The sequence below is a fragment of the Chionomys nivalis genome, chromosome 7, assembly GCF_950005125.1.
Source record: "Chionomys nivalis chromosome 7, mChiNiv1.1, whole genome shotgun sequence".
Lineage (NCBI taxonomy): Eukaryota > Metazoa > Chordata > Mammalia > Rodentia > Cricetidae > Chionomys > Chionomys nivalis.
In genome coordinates, this window is record NC_080092.1 from 31,838,902 (window position 1) to 31,854,087 (window position 15,186).

The following is a 15,186-nucleotide window of genomic DNA, read 5'->3' on the forward strand; positions in this document are numbered from 1 at the left end:
ATATATATTCTATATCCTAGTTCCCTGTCAGATAGTCTATAAATAATTTATCCTAGTATGTGGCTTGCCTTGTTACTTTTTAAATGGTGTCTATGAATAATCAAAAATACTTTATACACAAACAAGGTCTTCTTATGTAGTTCAGGCCACCCCCAAACTCTAGCTCCTCCGGCCTCTCTGCCTTCCCAGGGACTGTAGGCACGCACCGCCACACCAAGCTCCTGGAAAGCATTTTGAAATAAGCCACAGATTTAAATGTGAAAGACAAAACAGGAAGACTTCTAAAAGAAGAAAAGAATATCATTTGATCTCAGAGTAGAAAAAGACCTTTCTCGTTAAGGCTTAAAGTTAGCAAAAATCCGTTAGCTGAAACAGAAAGCATGGTCGTCAGCGGAAAGACTGTAGAGATCACTACAATAAAATTGGACTTTTGACTTTTGCTTATGCGATTTTTAAATTAATTTTTAAGAATGTTTTTTAATGCTTATTTATTTATTTTTAAAATTGTTTTTATTGATTTTATTGAGCTATATATATTTCTCTGCTCCCCTTCTTTTCCCTCCCCTCCCCTTCAATCCTCTCCCATGGTCCCCATGCTCCCAATTTACTCAGGAGATCTTGTCTTTTTCTACTTCCCATGTAGATTAGATCCATGCATGTCCCTCTTAGGGTCCTCATTGTTGTCTAGGTTCTCTGGGATTGTGAATTGTAGGCTGGTTTTCTTTGCTTTGTATCTAAAAGCCATTTATGATATTTGTCTTTCTGGGTCTGGGTTACCTCACTCAATATGATGTTTTCTAGATCCATCTATGTGCCTGCAAATTGTAAGATATCATTATTTTTTTCTGCTATGTAGTACTCCATTGTGTAAATGTACCACATTTTCCTTATCCATTCTTCGGTCGAGGAGCACTTTGCTTATGCAATTTTAAGACCCACTTTGATCTCTTTGTCTTTCTGGGTTCTTGTCACTTTTATTATTATTTTAGAATCTAAATAAATCTGATTTAACTCATTATAACCCAATACAGCATGATCTACAGGCTAATACCTTTTGGAAAGTTCACAAGAGCCTACACACGATACTGAATCTGAAAGCACTGTGTTACAATACTGTGTTAATCCTCCCAGACTTTGTTCTCTTCTTCCATGCATGTGATGCGTTTGGATCACATGTATCCATTCGTCTCCCATTGCTTTCTCGTCTCCTCCCACTCCCCTGAACACCTTCTTCCTCACAAGTCTCCCTCTTATTTACATGTCTCATGTCATGTCTTTTTTCCTAATGATCTACTAAATTTAATTAGGGTCACTTGCATGAGTTTGGGTGTGGGGCTATTTCCTGGCGTGTGGGCAACTTACTAGTGGCCACATCATTGCAAAAAAAAAAAAAAAAAAAAAAAGACTCACTTTGCCCCAGCAGCCATTAACTGGCAGTGGGTCCCTGAAGCCCACCCCATCCATGCTAGAACAGTGAGGAGCTTGGTCTTGTGCAGGTGACCACAGCTGCTGTGGGTTTGTAAGTGTAAAGACGGCACTTCACAGCCCTCTTCCCCTCCTCTGACTCTTACATTCCTCAGTGTCCTCTTCCGTGATGTTTCCTGAGCCTTGGAAGAAGTGACACGCATGTCCTAGTTAGGTCTGAGCACTCGACAGTAACTCATTCTCAGCGTTTTGGTCAATTATGAGCCTTGGCATGAACCAATGTCCATTGCAAAAACAAGCTTCCCTAGCCAGGATTGCAGGCAACTCTGAAACTCTGGGTATAATTCTAGACACGTAGAAGGCAATCTGACAAAATATCCGCTTAGCACAACAGCAATAGTAGCTTTTCCTACCACTATGACCTCCCTAGCCATGGCATTTTAACTTTTACTTTTGCTTTATTTATATAAGTGTTTTACCTGCATGTATGTCCGTGTACCCTGTTTGTGCCTGCAGCAGCTGGAAAACACATCAGATTCCTCAGACTTGAATTACAAGTAGTCGTTAGAAGTTGTGTGGGTGCTAGAACTCGAAACCCAGCCTTCTGGAAGAGCAGGCAGTGTGTTAAACCAGTGAATCATCACCCCAGGTTTACAGTACCGGGCATGGATTCCCTGTGGCACAGGATTAAAATCCAATCACAAAATGGTTGTTTACCTCCATAGCCACTGTCTTAGTTAGGGTTTTTATTGCTGTGAAGAGACACCATGACCTCAGCAACTCTTATAAAGGAAACATTTAATTAGGGTGTCCCGCTTACAGTTTTAGAGGTTCAGTCCATTATCGTCAGGGTGGGGAGCATGGCGCCATGCCGGCAGACGTAGTACTGGAGAGGTAGCTGAGAGTCCTACATCTTGCAGGCAACAGGAAGTCAACTGAGACATTGGGCTGTATCCTAAGCATAGGAAACCTCAAAGCCCACGCCTACAGTGAGTGACACACTTCCTCCAACAAGCCCATACCCACTCCAACAAAGCCACACCTCCTAACAGTGCCACTCCCTATGAGATTATGGCACCCAATTACATTCAAACCACCACAGCCACCATGCCACAATTGAATCAATGCACCTACTTTGTTTGGTAGGTCAGTACTGAAGCAAACAAGATTCATGACTGTGTAATACTTCTGATGATGCCTTTTCTCCCGATCAGCCTGCATAGCACCTTCTAGCATGATGAAAGCCAGTCAGCAGGGAGGAAGCTTCTAGCTCAGTTCCAGCTTGATTTCTTTAAACTGCATATAAAATGGACAGTATCTGCAACAATAAGGTCTTAACATCTAGTTCTGATGATCAACAAAGAGTAATGGCAATAGCCTGTGTGGTTTGGGGGCCTCTGGACCTCCCTGACCAATAACTCATAGGGAGGCATCCCACCACGCCTGCACTTTGGACTCTTCCTAATAATATGTCTCGTATGTTATTTTCTCTCTCAATCAATATATATGAATTCTCTGTGTATCCATGTGTATACACGTGTGTGCAGGTACATGTGCCCCATGCGCACCCGTGTGGAGGCCTGAAGTCATTGTCCTCCTGTATCGCTTCTCACTTCATCTTTTCAAACAGTGTCTCTCACTAAACTTACCAGTTGGCTAGACTGGTTGGGCAGCAAAGCCCCACAACCTCCCCGTCTCTGCTCCTCCTTCCTCTAGTGCCATGTTTATAGACCTGACTTGCCATGCTCATTTTTTGACACGGGTCATGGGGATCTGAACTCAAGTCCTCATGCTTGCATAGTATGCTGGAGAGTTTTACGTCAACTAAAGTCACCTGATAGGACGGAATCTCAATTAAGAAAATGCCTCCACAAGATTGGGTTGTTGGCTGGGTGGTGGTGGCACACGCCTTTAATTCCAGCACTTGGCAGGCAGAGGCAGGCGGATCTCTGTGAGTTTGAGGCCAGCTTGGCCTACAAGAGCTAGTTCCAGGACAGGCTCCAAAGCTACAGAGAAACCCTGTCTCAAAAAAACAAAACAAAACTGGGTCGTAGACAAGCCTGTAGAGCATTTTCTCAGTGACTGGTGGAGGAAGGCTCAGCCCATTGTGGATGGCGCCAACCCTGGGCTGGTGCTCTTGGGTTCTATAAGGGAGTAGGCTGAGCAAGCCAGTAAGCAGCACCCCTGTATGGCCTCTGCATCAGCTCCTACCTCTAGGTTCTTTCCCTATTTGAGTTCCTGTCCTGACTTCTTTCTTTGTGTGTGTGTGTGGGGGGGGGGGGGGTGCTCAAGACAGGGTTTCTCTGTGTTGCTTTGGAGCCTGTCCTGGAAGTCGCTCCATAGACCAGGCTGACCTCTAACTCACAGAGATCTGCCTGCCTCTGCCTCCCGAGTGCTGGGACTAAAGGTGTGCACCACCACCACCTGGCCCTGACTTCTTTCAGTGATGAACTGTGATGTAGAAGTATAAGTCAAACAAACCCTTTCCTCCCCAACTTTCCTTTTGCTCACTGTGTTTCATTACAGCAATAGAAACCCTAAGACACATAGCAAACACTGTACCTACTGAACCATCTCCCCAGTCCTGTGTACATATTCTTTTGTTTGTTTGTTTGTTTGTTTTTCTAGACAGGGTTTCTCTTTAGCTTTGGAGCCTGTCCTGGGACTCGCTCTCTGTAGACCAGGTTGACCTCAAACTCACTAAGATCCACCTGTCTCTGCCTCCCAAGTGCTGGGATTAAAGGTGTGTACCACCACTGCCTGACCTGTGTACATATTCTTGATGCAAATTTTGAAATGAGCCAATCTGAAGGCCTCTTCAATATCATAGTTGCCCTAAGCAGGAATTCAACCTCATCCCATTACCAAGTACAGCACATTCTCTGGCCAGAGGACTCCAGCCGCAGTAGTTTTTCATAGGAAGTGAAGATTGGGACCAGCATGCCCATTGCAGTTCTGTAATGTGATGAAAGAAGATGGACCCAGAGGTTTGAGCAGTGTATTCACAAGCAAAGGAACCCCAGAGTTATTGATAGCCCTCAGGAGCAAGGAGAGACATAAGATGGAGTCTCTCTGTCTCTCTCTCTCTCTTTCCCTCTCTCTCTCTCAACCTATAGGACCTATTGATGCCTGATTTCAGACACCTGACCTTCAGAAGTATGAGAGAATAGTTATTTTATGTTAACTACATAAAGCTAATGTTATCTGGACTAATAGCAGCCACTATTAATTTATGGACAATTTCAACTGAGTTTAAGAGTTAGACTTCAATGGGACAGCAGACCGTGCCCCACATCACATCCTTCCTCCATGCTATGGTGTTCGTCTCTCTGAGGACTTTACAATAACCAGAGGGATTCCTGAACTTCAGTGGAGTCTGCCTTGTGCTGGGGAGGCCCCTGTAGCAGGAAGCGGGAAGGGGTGTGTTCCTTCGCCATTCTCTAGTGAGTTCTTCCAGCTCCTGAACAGTTGGGAAGCTGGTGAGATATCCAAATGTTAATTCCTTCTCTGGCTGAGACCATCTGGGGTCCTCCTGTTGAATCCTTGAGGGAAGTCAAAGCTGCTAGGATGACAATGTCTCTCTGGTTGGTTGCAAAAGACTCCTAACTCTTCTGTGGAAGTTCACTCTGCTTCCAGCAAATCAATGGTTCATGGGAAGAGCATGCATCTGACAGTGCCAGACGTAAATGCAAGCCATTCCCAACATGCTTGTCTCAATAATACTCCTGATCACTTTACTTTAATAATTTTCTTATACACTGTGTATATTGGAGGAGGCTGCTTGTTCTTCCCGGCTGCCCAGCTAGCTTAGACCCAAAATAATCACACAGAAACTATATTAATTAAAACACTGCTTGGCTCATTAGCTCTAACTTCTTATTGGCTAACTCTTACATCTTAATTTAACCCATTTCTGTTTATCCGTATATTGCCACGTGACAGTGGTTTACCAGCAAAGTTTTGGCATGTCTGACTCCGGTGGTGGCTCCATGGTGGCTCCCTCTCTGCCTTCCTTCTTCCAGCATTCAGTCCAGTTCCCCCCTACCTAAGCTCTGCCCTATCAACAGGTCAAGGCAGTTTCTTTATTCATTAACTAATAAAAGCAACCCATAGACAGAAGGACCTCCCATACCACTGTGTACTATGTATGTATGTATGTATGTATGTATGTATGTGTACATGCTCATGTGTATGAGTGCAGGCATGTGCATATCACAGCACACATGGCAGGCATGTGCATATCATGGCATTTGTGGGGTCTACAGAAGGCAACTTCTGTAGTTGGAATTTTCTTTGGGCTACTAACCAGCTCCCAAATAAACACACAGAAACTTATTTTGTTATTATTATTATTATTATTATTATTATTATTATTATTATTATTATTATTATGGTTTTCAAGATAGGATTTCTCTGTAGCTTTGGAGACTGTCCTGGTGAGACTTATTATTAATTATGACTACTTGGCCCTAGTTTAGGCTTGTCCCACTAGCTCTTCTAAATTAATTTAACTGTTTCTGTTCACCTATGTTTTGCCTGGAGGTTTTTACCTTTCTTTCATTCTGTATGTTCTACTTTCCTGCTTCTTCAATGGCTGGCTGGCTGGCCCCTGGTGTCTCCCTGGCATCTCTTTCTTTCTTCTCTCTTCTCTACAGCCTAAATTCCTCCTCTTATTCTCCCTGCTTGGAAGTCCCACTTATACCTCCTCTCTCACTATTGGCTGTTCAGCTTTTCATGAAACCAATCAGGTGCCTTAAGCAGATAAAGTAAAGCAGCAACATATCTTTACCTAATTAGGCAAATGCAACACATCTTTGCATAGTTAGACAAATATTCAGCAACAAACTTCAAGTCCTCATTCTCTACTTTGAGACAAGATCTCTTGTTCTGCGGTGTAAGCTTGGTGAGCAGGCTTTGAAATTCTAGAGATTCTCCTGTCTTCCTTCCATCTCACTATTGAGGAATTCTGGGTTGACAGATTTGTGCCACCTCACCTGGTCCTATGTGGGTTCTGGGGATTTGAACTCAGGTCCTCATGCTTGCATGGCAAGTACTTTACCTACTGAGCCATCTCTCAAGTCCTGCTATAAACCTTTCAATTATTTTATTCAGCTCCATTTCTTCCTCCTCCTCATCTCTCTCCCCCTAACCATCCCGAAGCCAAAACGCTTAAAATTCTAATTCAAAGGAAATGCCATTTTTAATGGCATTATGGTTTGCCATCCAAGAACGTGACTCTCTTCAATATGTTCTGGATCTTTCTGTTCGATTTCAGTTTTCTTGTAAAGGCTTGCTATCTTTCTACTACCACTAAAATGTTACACTTACGTGAATGTATTTTTTTGTTTTTGTTTTTATATCTGTTTTAGAGAGAAAACATTAATTTTTAACAAATACTTCCTATCATGTAGAAGGCTGAAAATACATGGTATTTATTCTTAAATAATCTCATCAATTCTTTTGGGTATTTCCAAAAGATGCCCGTGATTTTCCGGATGTATGGCAATTTCATTTGCAAGTCAAGATAATTTTGTCTGCTCTTCTCGAACAATTAACCAACTGCCTTATTTATTTGGGGGTAGGATGAGACTAGGTTTCGTGTAACCCAGGCTGGCATTGTACTCACTGTGTGTCTGAAGATGGCCTTGAACTCCTAACTCTCCTGCCTCCGCCTCCCAAATGCTGGCATTACAGTTGATACCATGCCCAGCTTCAGTGATGTTCTTGTATTGACCTGTTTTTTCGGTTGTTGTTGAGTGTGTCTGGTATGCTAACAGATTCTGTCTGCATTGCCAAGGCTGGCCTTGAACTTGAAGCCCCACGCTTCAGTCTCCCCAGTGCTGGGATTTCAGGTGTGCGACCACCACACCAGTTCTTGCAACTGTTTCTTTAGCGAGCTCTCTTAGAGTTTGCGATTACAACAAACATCTAGACTTTGTTGATGATTTTAAAGGAAGCTATCTCAGTCTATCAGCGATTACCATATTTGCTGCTGGGCTACTTGAGGGCTGATACCACCAAGGAGATGCATAGTCCTAAGGGCACCTTCTGTGGGTAAAAGCCATCCTGTGTGGCCTTTGGGGACCAGTCCTACTTTTAGTAGTCCAAAAGAGACTAACTCTGAAAAATCAGAGGCAGCCAGGTGGTGGTGGCACACGCCTTTAATCCCAGCATTCTGGAGGCAGAGGCAAGTGGATCTCTGTGAGTTCCAGGCCAGCCTGCTCTCAAGAGTGAGTTCCAGGATAGCCAGGGCTACACAGTGAAGAAAACAAAACAAAAGAGAAAATAAAAAGAAAAATCAGACTCCATGAAGACTGGTGCTTGAAGACCTATTGACCTGCAAGAGGAGCCCTGGCCACAGGAGAGGTTGGGGGCGGAGGGGCGGGGCATAGTCTCCAGGCCCCAGGACTAAGGACTTAGAGCAAGAACAGATCCTAGGAGGGGTAAAAGGAGGGAGTGCCCCCTACAGGCCATGTATAGGAGTGGAGGCAAGTGAGATGAAATACAAGACCTGGGGCAAGACAAGCCACAGAGACAGCCGACCTCCAGGCCAGTGCCTATGGAGGGCCTTACGGAGCACTACATAGTGTTAATGAGGGCCAGAGACACACAAGACAACCCACGAAGCTCAGCAGACACAACTGCATCTTTCTTGTGGAACAGACGTCTTGACCATGTGGCTTTTTCTCTAGAGTCTTCTCAGCACCCCTGGTAGCTCTCCCCACTCCCCCCCCACACCCCCACAGCCTGGCCTCCCACTGCCCTGCTTTGTCAGGCTGAGCTTCAAGCTGTGTCTGGAAGTCATTAATGAACAGCAGGGGCCTCTGGCTGTCTGCTCGAGGCCTGTAAAGCCCTGGGGTGGGGCCATGAAAGGGTCCCCTGTCCAACCCCGAAAAGCAGGGTGGGGTGGGGGTGGAGGGTTCTGCAGGCTTGAGAGGGAGGACTGGGAAGTGAGGAAAGGGGCAGGCTGAGGGCTTACCTGTCTTTCACAGGAGGAAAGGGATGGAATTAGTTTGAGGGGGCAAGTCTGCAGTGATGAGGGATCCTGCAGGCCCCTTACCCCACAGAGGAGGATACCGAGGTTCAAGGGGACTTCAGGAAGGTGCTGAAGGTCTTTCTTTGCCTTTCTGGGACCCTCCTCCAGTCAGTATAAACAACACGAAAGTGTTGGAGCAGGTGACCCAAGAATAGAGTGGGAGTCTAGAGAGGCTAGAGAAGAGAAGCCCAAAGGGTGGAGTCACGTGGGAGTGCCCACAGGGCATGTGGAGGGGCAAGCTGGAGTCCCGCTCTGTGGATGGAGGCAGGAGCAAACTCATCACCACCACCCTTTCCTCTTCCAAGAACAATGCTGCTTGGACAGAGGGAATTTTGGTTTAAGGGAATACAGAACGGGATCCTAGTTGACCCGTGCCACACTGGAAGCCTAGCCTGAAGAGGGAGTGCCTTCGCCGCCCGGGGAAGCGGGTCCTATCAATATTAGCCCATTTTACAGACAGGAAACTGCGGTTCAGCAGGGCAAGATCACTTAGATCAGAACTGCAGCTGTTGGGCCTATCGGCTTCAAGGTCCTGTTGGACTGTTCAGTAAGCCATCTTCACCCCAGAGGAAGTGAGGGTCCCTCTTCCCTCCTGCCCACCTCCTCGCCCACACCCCCATGGTGCTGGCTGACTCCTCTAGCACATTCTTGGCGAGCCCCTCAGTCCAGGCTCCCCAGGGGCAGATCTTTCCGGTCCCTTCCTGTTCCAGTCCACAAGCACAGGCTGCAGACTCCCAGTTCAAAGGACCAGGTGCTCAAACTCCCGAGCTTGGCTGAACAAGGTTTCTGTTCTCGCTCAGTGAGATGGGGGCTGGGGTGGGAGATCTCCTCACCACTGAGAGGAGGGGCTTGGCTTAGCCAAAGCCTCCACCGGTGGAAAGAGCCCGGGAATCTCAGAAGAGGGGGCCTTCACCACTTCAGAACTCTGTGTTCCAAGTTGGAAATTAGTTTCTGTGTTCATCTTTCAATTTTGGCAAGGACTAGGCTCGCGTTTGCAGGGTGGAGGGCTTCCACGTGTCACCGGGGAGGCTCCTGAACTCTGAGCTTCTTCCTTGGTTTACAGATTCTGCGCCGAGCACAGACTGCAGGGATCAGGGCCCCCACAGAGGCGCTCGCTCTCTGAGAAAGTGTTCCGTGGGAAGCGTCACCCCAGCCGCTGGCACTCATATACCCAAAGAGCCTGGAATGTTTGGGTTGTGGCTTCACCCCAGCCCCTGGCATCCATGTACCCAAAGAGTCTGGAATGTCCGCGTGGAAGTTCCATCCCTAGCCCCCCCCCCCTGGGAGTTGCCTAGGTCTAGACTCCACCCCCCCGAGAAAAACGGTGACCCCTCCCCAGAGAGGCTCAAGACCACTCCACAGGGTATTTAAACTGGCCCTCGGAGAACAGACACGTGCCTTTCCCATTTTCCGATCTTCCTTCCCCATCTCCTCTTTTGGGGGCGGGGGTGGGGGGGTGGGGGGGCTGGAAGACCCGGGAGCAATGGTATCCATTAAACCTGGGCCTTTTCTAATTTGGTTTGATTTGGTCTGATTTGGATTATTGCTTCAGCAGAGAGGTTTATAGGGACATAAAAACTTTTCAGAAAGGTCTTTTTAAATGTGCTTGGTGACTGTCTTCCTTACTGTGGTTTGCATTTATAGATGTTTGGTTACAATACAATAATTTTACTTTTAAAATGCAAAACAGAAAGGTTACTGTTGGAGTTATTTAGAATTTATTGAAAACGGGGAGCAGAGAAACGATTCAGAAACTTCTTTGAAAATTGCTTTTAGCCATGCATAGTGGCACACACCTTTAATCCCAACACAGGAGACAGAGGCAGGCGGATCTCTGAGTTTGAGGCCAGCCTGGTCTACAAAGCAAGTTCCAGGACAGTCAAGGCTACACAGAGAAACCCTGTCTCAAAAAAATAATAATTTTTATCTGTGTGTGCTTGCCTGCCTGTCTGAATGTGCACCCTTGCATGCAGTACCTGTGGAAGCCAGCAGAGGCTGCCAGTACAGGCAGACAGTCAGGAGTGGCTCCGTGTGGGTGCTAGGAACGCAACCAAGGTCCCCTGCCAGACCAAATACTATTAACTGCTGAACCATCTCTCCAGCCCTTCAGAAACTTAATGTATAAAGAGGTTGAGTCAACTTTCTTTTCCTCCCTCTCTCCCTCCCTCCCTTCCTCTCTCCCTCCTTCTCTCCCTTCCTTCCTCCCTCCCTCCTTTCCTCCCTTCCTTCCTTTCCTCCCTAGCTTTTATCCCCCTTCTTTCCTTCCTTCTTTCCTGTCTGTGTGTGTGTGGTGCATGTTATGCCCATGTGGGTACGTATGTATGTGTCTACTACATGGCAGCCAGAGGTTGCTGCTACTTTCTGTATGATTCTTTCCTTTATTTTTTTGAGGCCAGGTTCCTCACTGAACCAAGATCTCACCCAGTTCGCTAGACTTATTTGCCAGCCCCTGGGATCCTCCCATTTCTTCCCTGTCTGTCACTCGGTGCTGGGGTTACAGGTATACAGCCATGCCCAGCTTTTTCCATGAAAGCCTGGGATCCAAATTCACGCCTGCCCAACAGGTGCTCTTACCCACTGAGCATCTCCCACCCTGGAAGATGTTCACTTAGCTTGTGGTTTTTGGAGGTTCCAGTCTAAGCGCAGGCAGCCCTTTGCCTCGGGTCCTTGATTGGGCGACACATCAGGATGGAGCACATGGAAGCAAAAGAGAGACAGGGAGGGCTGGGGTCTCACAGTCCCCTTCAAGGGTGTGCCCCCTAACAGTTGGAGACCCCTTGCTACCACCTCCTATAGCACCACCCTGGAGACAAGGGATGTCAAACCCAGACCTTTGGGGCTGCTCCTTTACAGCAGAGCTTCAGGCATCTCCTGCCTCCTTCCATCCTACACCCCAAATGCATGCACTCATTGGCCAGTGTCTTAGTTAGGGTTTCTATTGCTGTGACGAGACACCATGACCACGGCAACTCTTATAAAGGAAAAACAATTGAGGTGGCTTACATTTTCAGAATTTAGTCCGTTATCATCATGGAAGAGCATGGTGGCGTGCAGGCAGATATGGTGATGGAGAAGGAGCTGAGAGTTCTACATCTTGACCCGTAGTCAACAGGAAGTGTTCTGAGACACTGAGAGCGGCTTGAGCATATAGGAGACCTCAAAGCTCCCCTCCACAGTGGCATACTTCCTCCAACAAAGTCACACCTACTCCAGCAAAGCCATACCTCCTAATAGTGCCCTTCCCTATAGGCTTCTGGGTGCCAGTTACATTTAAACTACCACAACCACTGTGTATTTTCTGGATCTCTCCCATACAGCAGGCACCATTCAGAATCTGAGGTGATAGCAGCAGACAAAACAGACAAAAATGTGTTCTTCATGGGTGTGATTGCCGGTAGTGATGGTCAACAACTATCTAGAATCACCCAGAAGACAAGCCTCCTGGCATGCCTGTGAGGGATTATCTAGATTAAGTTAACAGACAGGGACACCCACCCTGAATGTGGGCAACAGCGACATTGTCTGATTGCCAGAAACCCGGAACTGAAGAAAAAGGAGAAAGCAGATGGAACGTCAGCATTCACCTCTGTTTTCTAACTATGCACAACGTGACCAGCTGCCTCCAGCTCCTCTTACCATCCCTTCCCTGCCATGATGGACTATAACCTCAAACTGTGAGCCAGAAATATACCCTTCGTCCCTAAGGTGCCTTCATTAACTGTTTTGTCATAGCTGCAAGTAACTTGTATAATGGAGTTATCCTTTTAGTGAGGGAGACAATGAATACATCACGTATTCATTCTGGCGTGTTCTAAAAGCATCCTTCAGGATAGTTATAGACGTGAGTGAGCAGGAGACCGAGGAGAGTACTGTGAAGGCATTTGAGCAGAGGGCGGACAGTTCCTGGTGTGTGGAGAACATCCCTGGGGTGGCTTGAATGTTGATCTCGCCCCACCACAGGCTGGATACCCCCACCGCAGGCTGGATGCCCCCACCGCAGGCTAGACACCCCCACCGCAGGCTGGACACCCCCACCGCAGGCTGGACACCCCCACTGCAGGATGGACACCCCTACCGCAGGCTGGACACCCCCACCGCAGGCTGGACACCCCTACCACAGCCTGGATGCCCCCACCGCAGGATGGATTCCCTCACCCCAGGATGGATGCCCATCACAGGCTGGATGCCCCCACCGCAGACTGGACGACCCCACCGCAGGATGGATGCCCATCAGAGGATCATTGTTCCCACCACAGACTGGATGCCCACACCATAGGCTGGACGCCCCCACCGCAGGATGGATGCCCTTGCCCCAGGAGAATGCTCCACCAAAGTTTATGTTGAAATATAAACCTGCTATGAGGTGCTAGAAGGATGGAAGCTTAATCCTGCAATGAAATTAAGATAGACCATAAGGCTGGAACCATAATTTAATATACGGAGAGGAGGGAGGGAGACCTGAACTCTGTCTCACGTGTGACTCTGCCCACCATGTCATTATCCAGCAGTAGGGCCCTTAACACATACAACCATCTGATCTTGAACTTTTCAGAACTCAGAACTGTGAGCCCTATAAACATTTGTTCTTTATAAATTAATCTGTGGTGTTTAGGTATAGCAACAGAAAAAGAAATAAGACCAGCTCTCAGAAAAGGTATATCCATGTCCAAGAATCTGTGAATGTGACCTTCTTTTGGGAGAAAAAAAAAAAAAAGAGTCCTCGCAGGAGTGATAAGGATAAGGATCTCAAAAATGAAGTTGTCTTGAGTTATGTAGGTAGGTCCTAAATCTAATGACATTCCTTTGTGAGAGACCCACGGAGGAGAAACAGCAGACAAAGAAGAGATGACCGTTAAACGTCGACAATTCCAGGACGGACCGGAGATTCCGGGCACTGGAAGAGAATGAGAACGCTTTTCCCTATAGACCTCTGAGTGAGCACAGCCAAACTTCTGGCTGCCAGGACTGTGTGAATGTGTGGCCCTCTGAGTCACCTGTCTTGGGGGGCTTTGTTACCGTGGTCACAGGAAGCTGATGCACTGCTGTAAATGGCTGGGGTGAAAACAGGAGGCAGGCTGGGGAGCACATCAAGACACAGTCACCAAGTGACTCTCAAGTCTACCAGACACACCCGTCATCAGTATTCACATTTGCTCACCACTTGGAGCTTAAAAAAAAAAATCTGTTTATTTTAAATAACCTTTGTTCTTAAACTATAACATTACACCACTAAGTTAAATATAAAGCTAGATTAGTTTTCCATAAATAGAAGGTATCCATGAAAATAAATTCAGGAAGCTGGGTGGTTGTGGTACATGCCTTTAATCTCAGCACTTGGGAGGCAAAGGCTGGCACATCCCTGTGAGTTTGAGGCCAGCCAGGTCTACAGAGTAAGTTCCAGGACAGCCAGGGCTGTTACACAGAGAAAATCCTGTCTCAAAAAACCATTCCCCCCCAAAAAAAAGAAAAAAAAATAAAAGATTTCAATAAAAATACAATTGTCTTTACATTCTAGTAACATGCCTGGCTGCCCATCAAGGTCTCCTGGGTCTGCGGCTCCATGTTTGTCTGAAAGCTTTCTAGCATCTGAGGAGCCAAAGGCAAGCTGTCAAGTGAGAGACTTCTGTCACCATGTAACTCTGTGTCCCTACATCCCCTGTTCTAGTCACGTTCCTCACAGCTGTGACAAAATGCGCGACAAAGGCAGTCAAGAAAGGAAGGGTTTAGTGTTGTCTTACAGTTGTTTTTATTAGAATTTTAACAAATACCAATCCAAGTTCCCACTCCCTCTCCTCCTCCCACTCCCTCCATATCCCTCCCACCTCACCTCCATCCAATCCTCTTGTCTTACAGTTTTAAGGGATACGGTCCATCATGGTGGAAAGGTACGGTGGTGGCCAGAGTAGTAGATGGCTTGTCACACTGTGCCCACTGTTAGCAGGCAGGGCAAGATAAATACTGGTGCTCAGATCACTTTCTTCTTCCTCTCCCTTCTTATCCAATTTAGGACCCCAGCCCAGGGACTGGTTACTGCCAACATTCAGGGTGGATCTTCCCTCCTCAGGCGAACCTCTAAATAGACATTCCCAGAGGAGTGTCACACAGGTGATTCTAAATCTACTTAAGTTGACAATGAACCTTTACACCCATCAAGGTCAGTTTTGTTCTCATATTACACAATCTAAACCTGGACGGGTATGTCACTCACAGCTCACGTCCCCAGTCTCTGGCTAGCCCAATCAGTGTACATGATGCCAGTGTAGGTGGTGTTGGAAGCCAGTGGGTGGAGAAGAGAGTTGATTGGTGTAGGGTACAAGGACTTGCTGTCCTGGAGAAACTGTAAACAAAAGGGCATCTCACAAGTGGAGCTTGAGGAAGAGGGGACAGAGGACCAAGTTAGGTGCCCAGGAAAGGAACCTCTGTGAGAAAACAGTTTAAATTGGTAGAAGCTTCTCTCCTGGTCATGGAGACGAGCTTGTGATGAGCTTGGAAGTTTTGAATGTTTTAAGGGTGCTGTGAAGTGGTGTGGGAGGTCCTTCTGTATATGTGCTGCTTTTATTGGTTAATGAATAAAGAAGCTGCTTTCGGCCAATGGCTTAACAGACTGGGCAGCCGAGAACAAACAAGAGGCCTCCTATGACAGTGAAGTGTAAAAATACTTGGTTACAATCTGAGTTTTGTTCTACATGATTTCCACCCAAGTGCAGGTGATCCTTACTTCCACT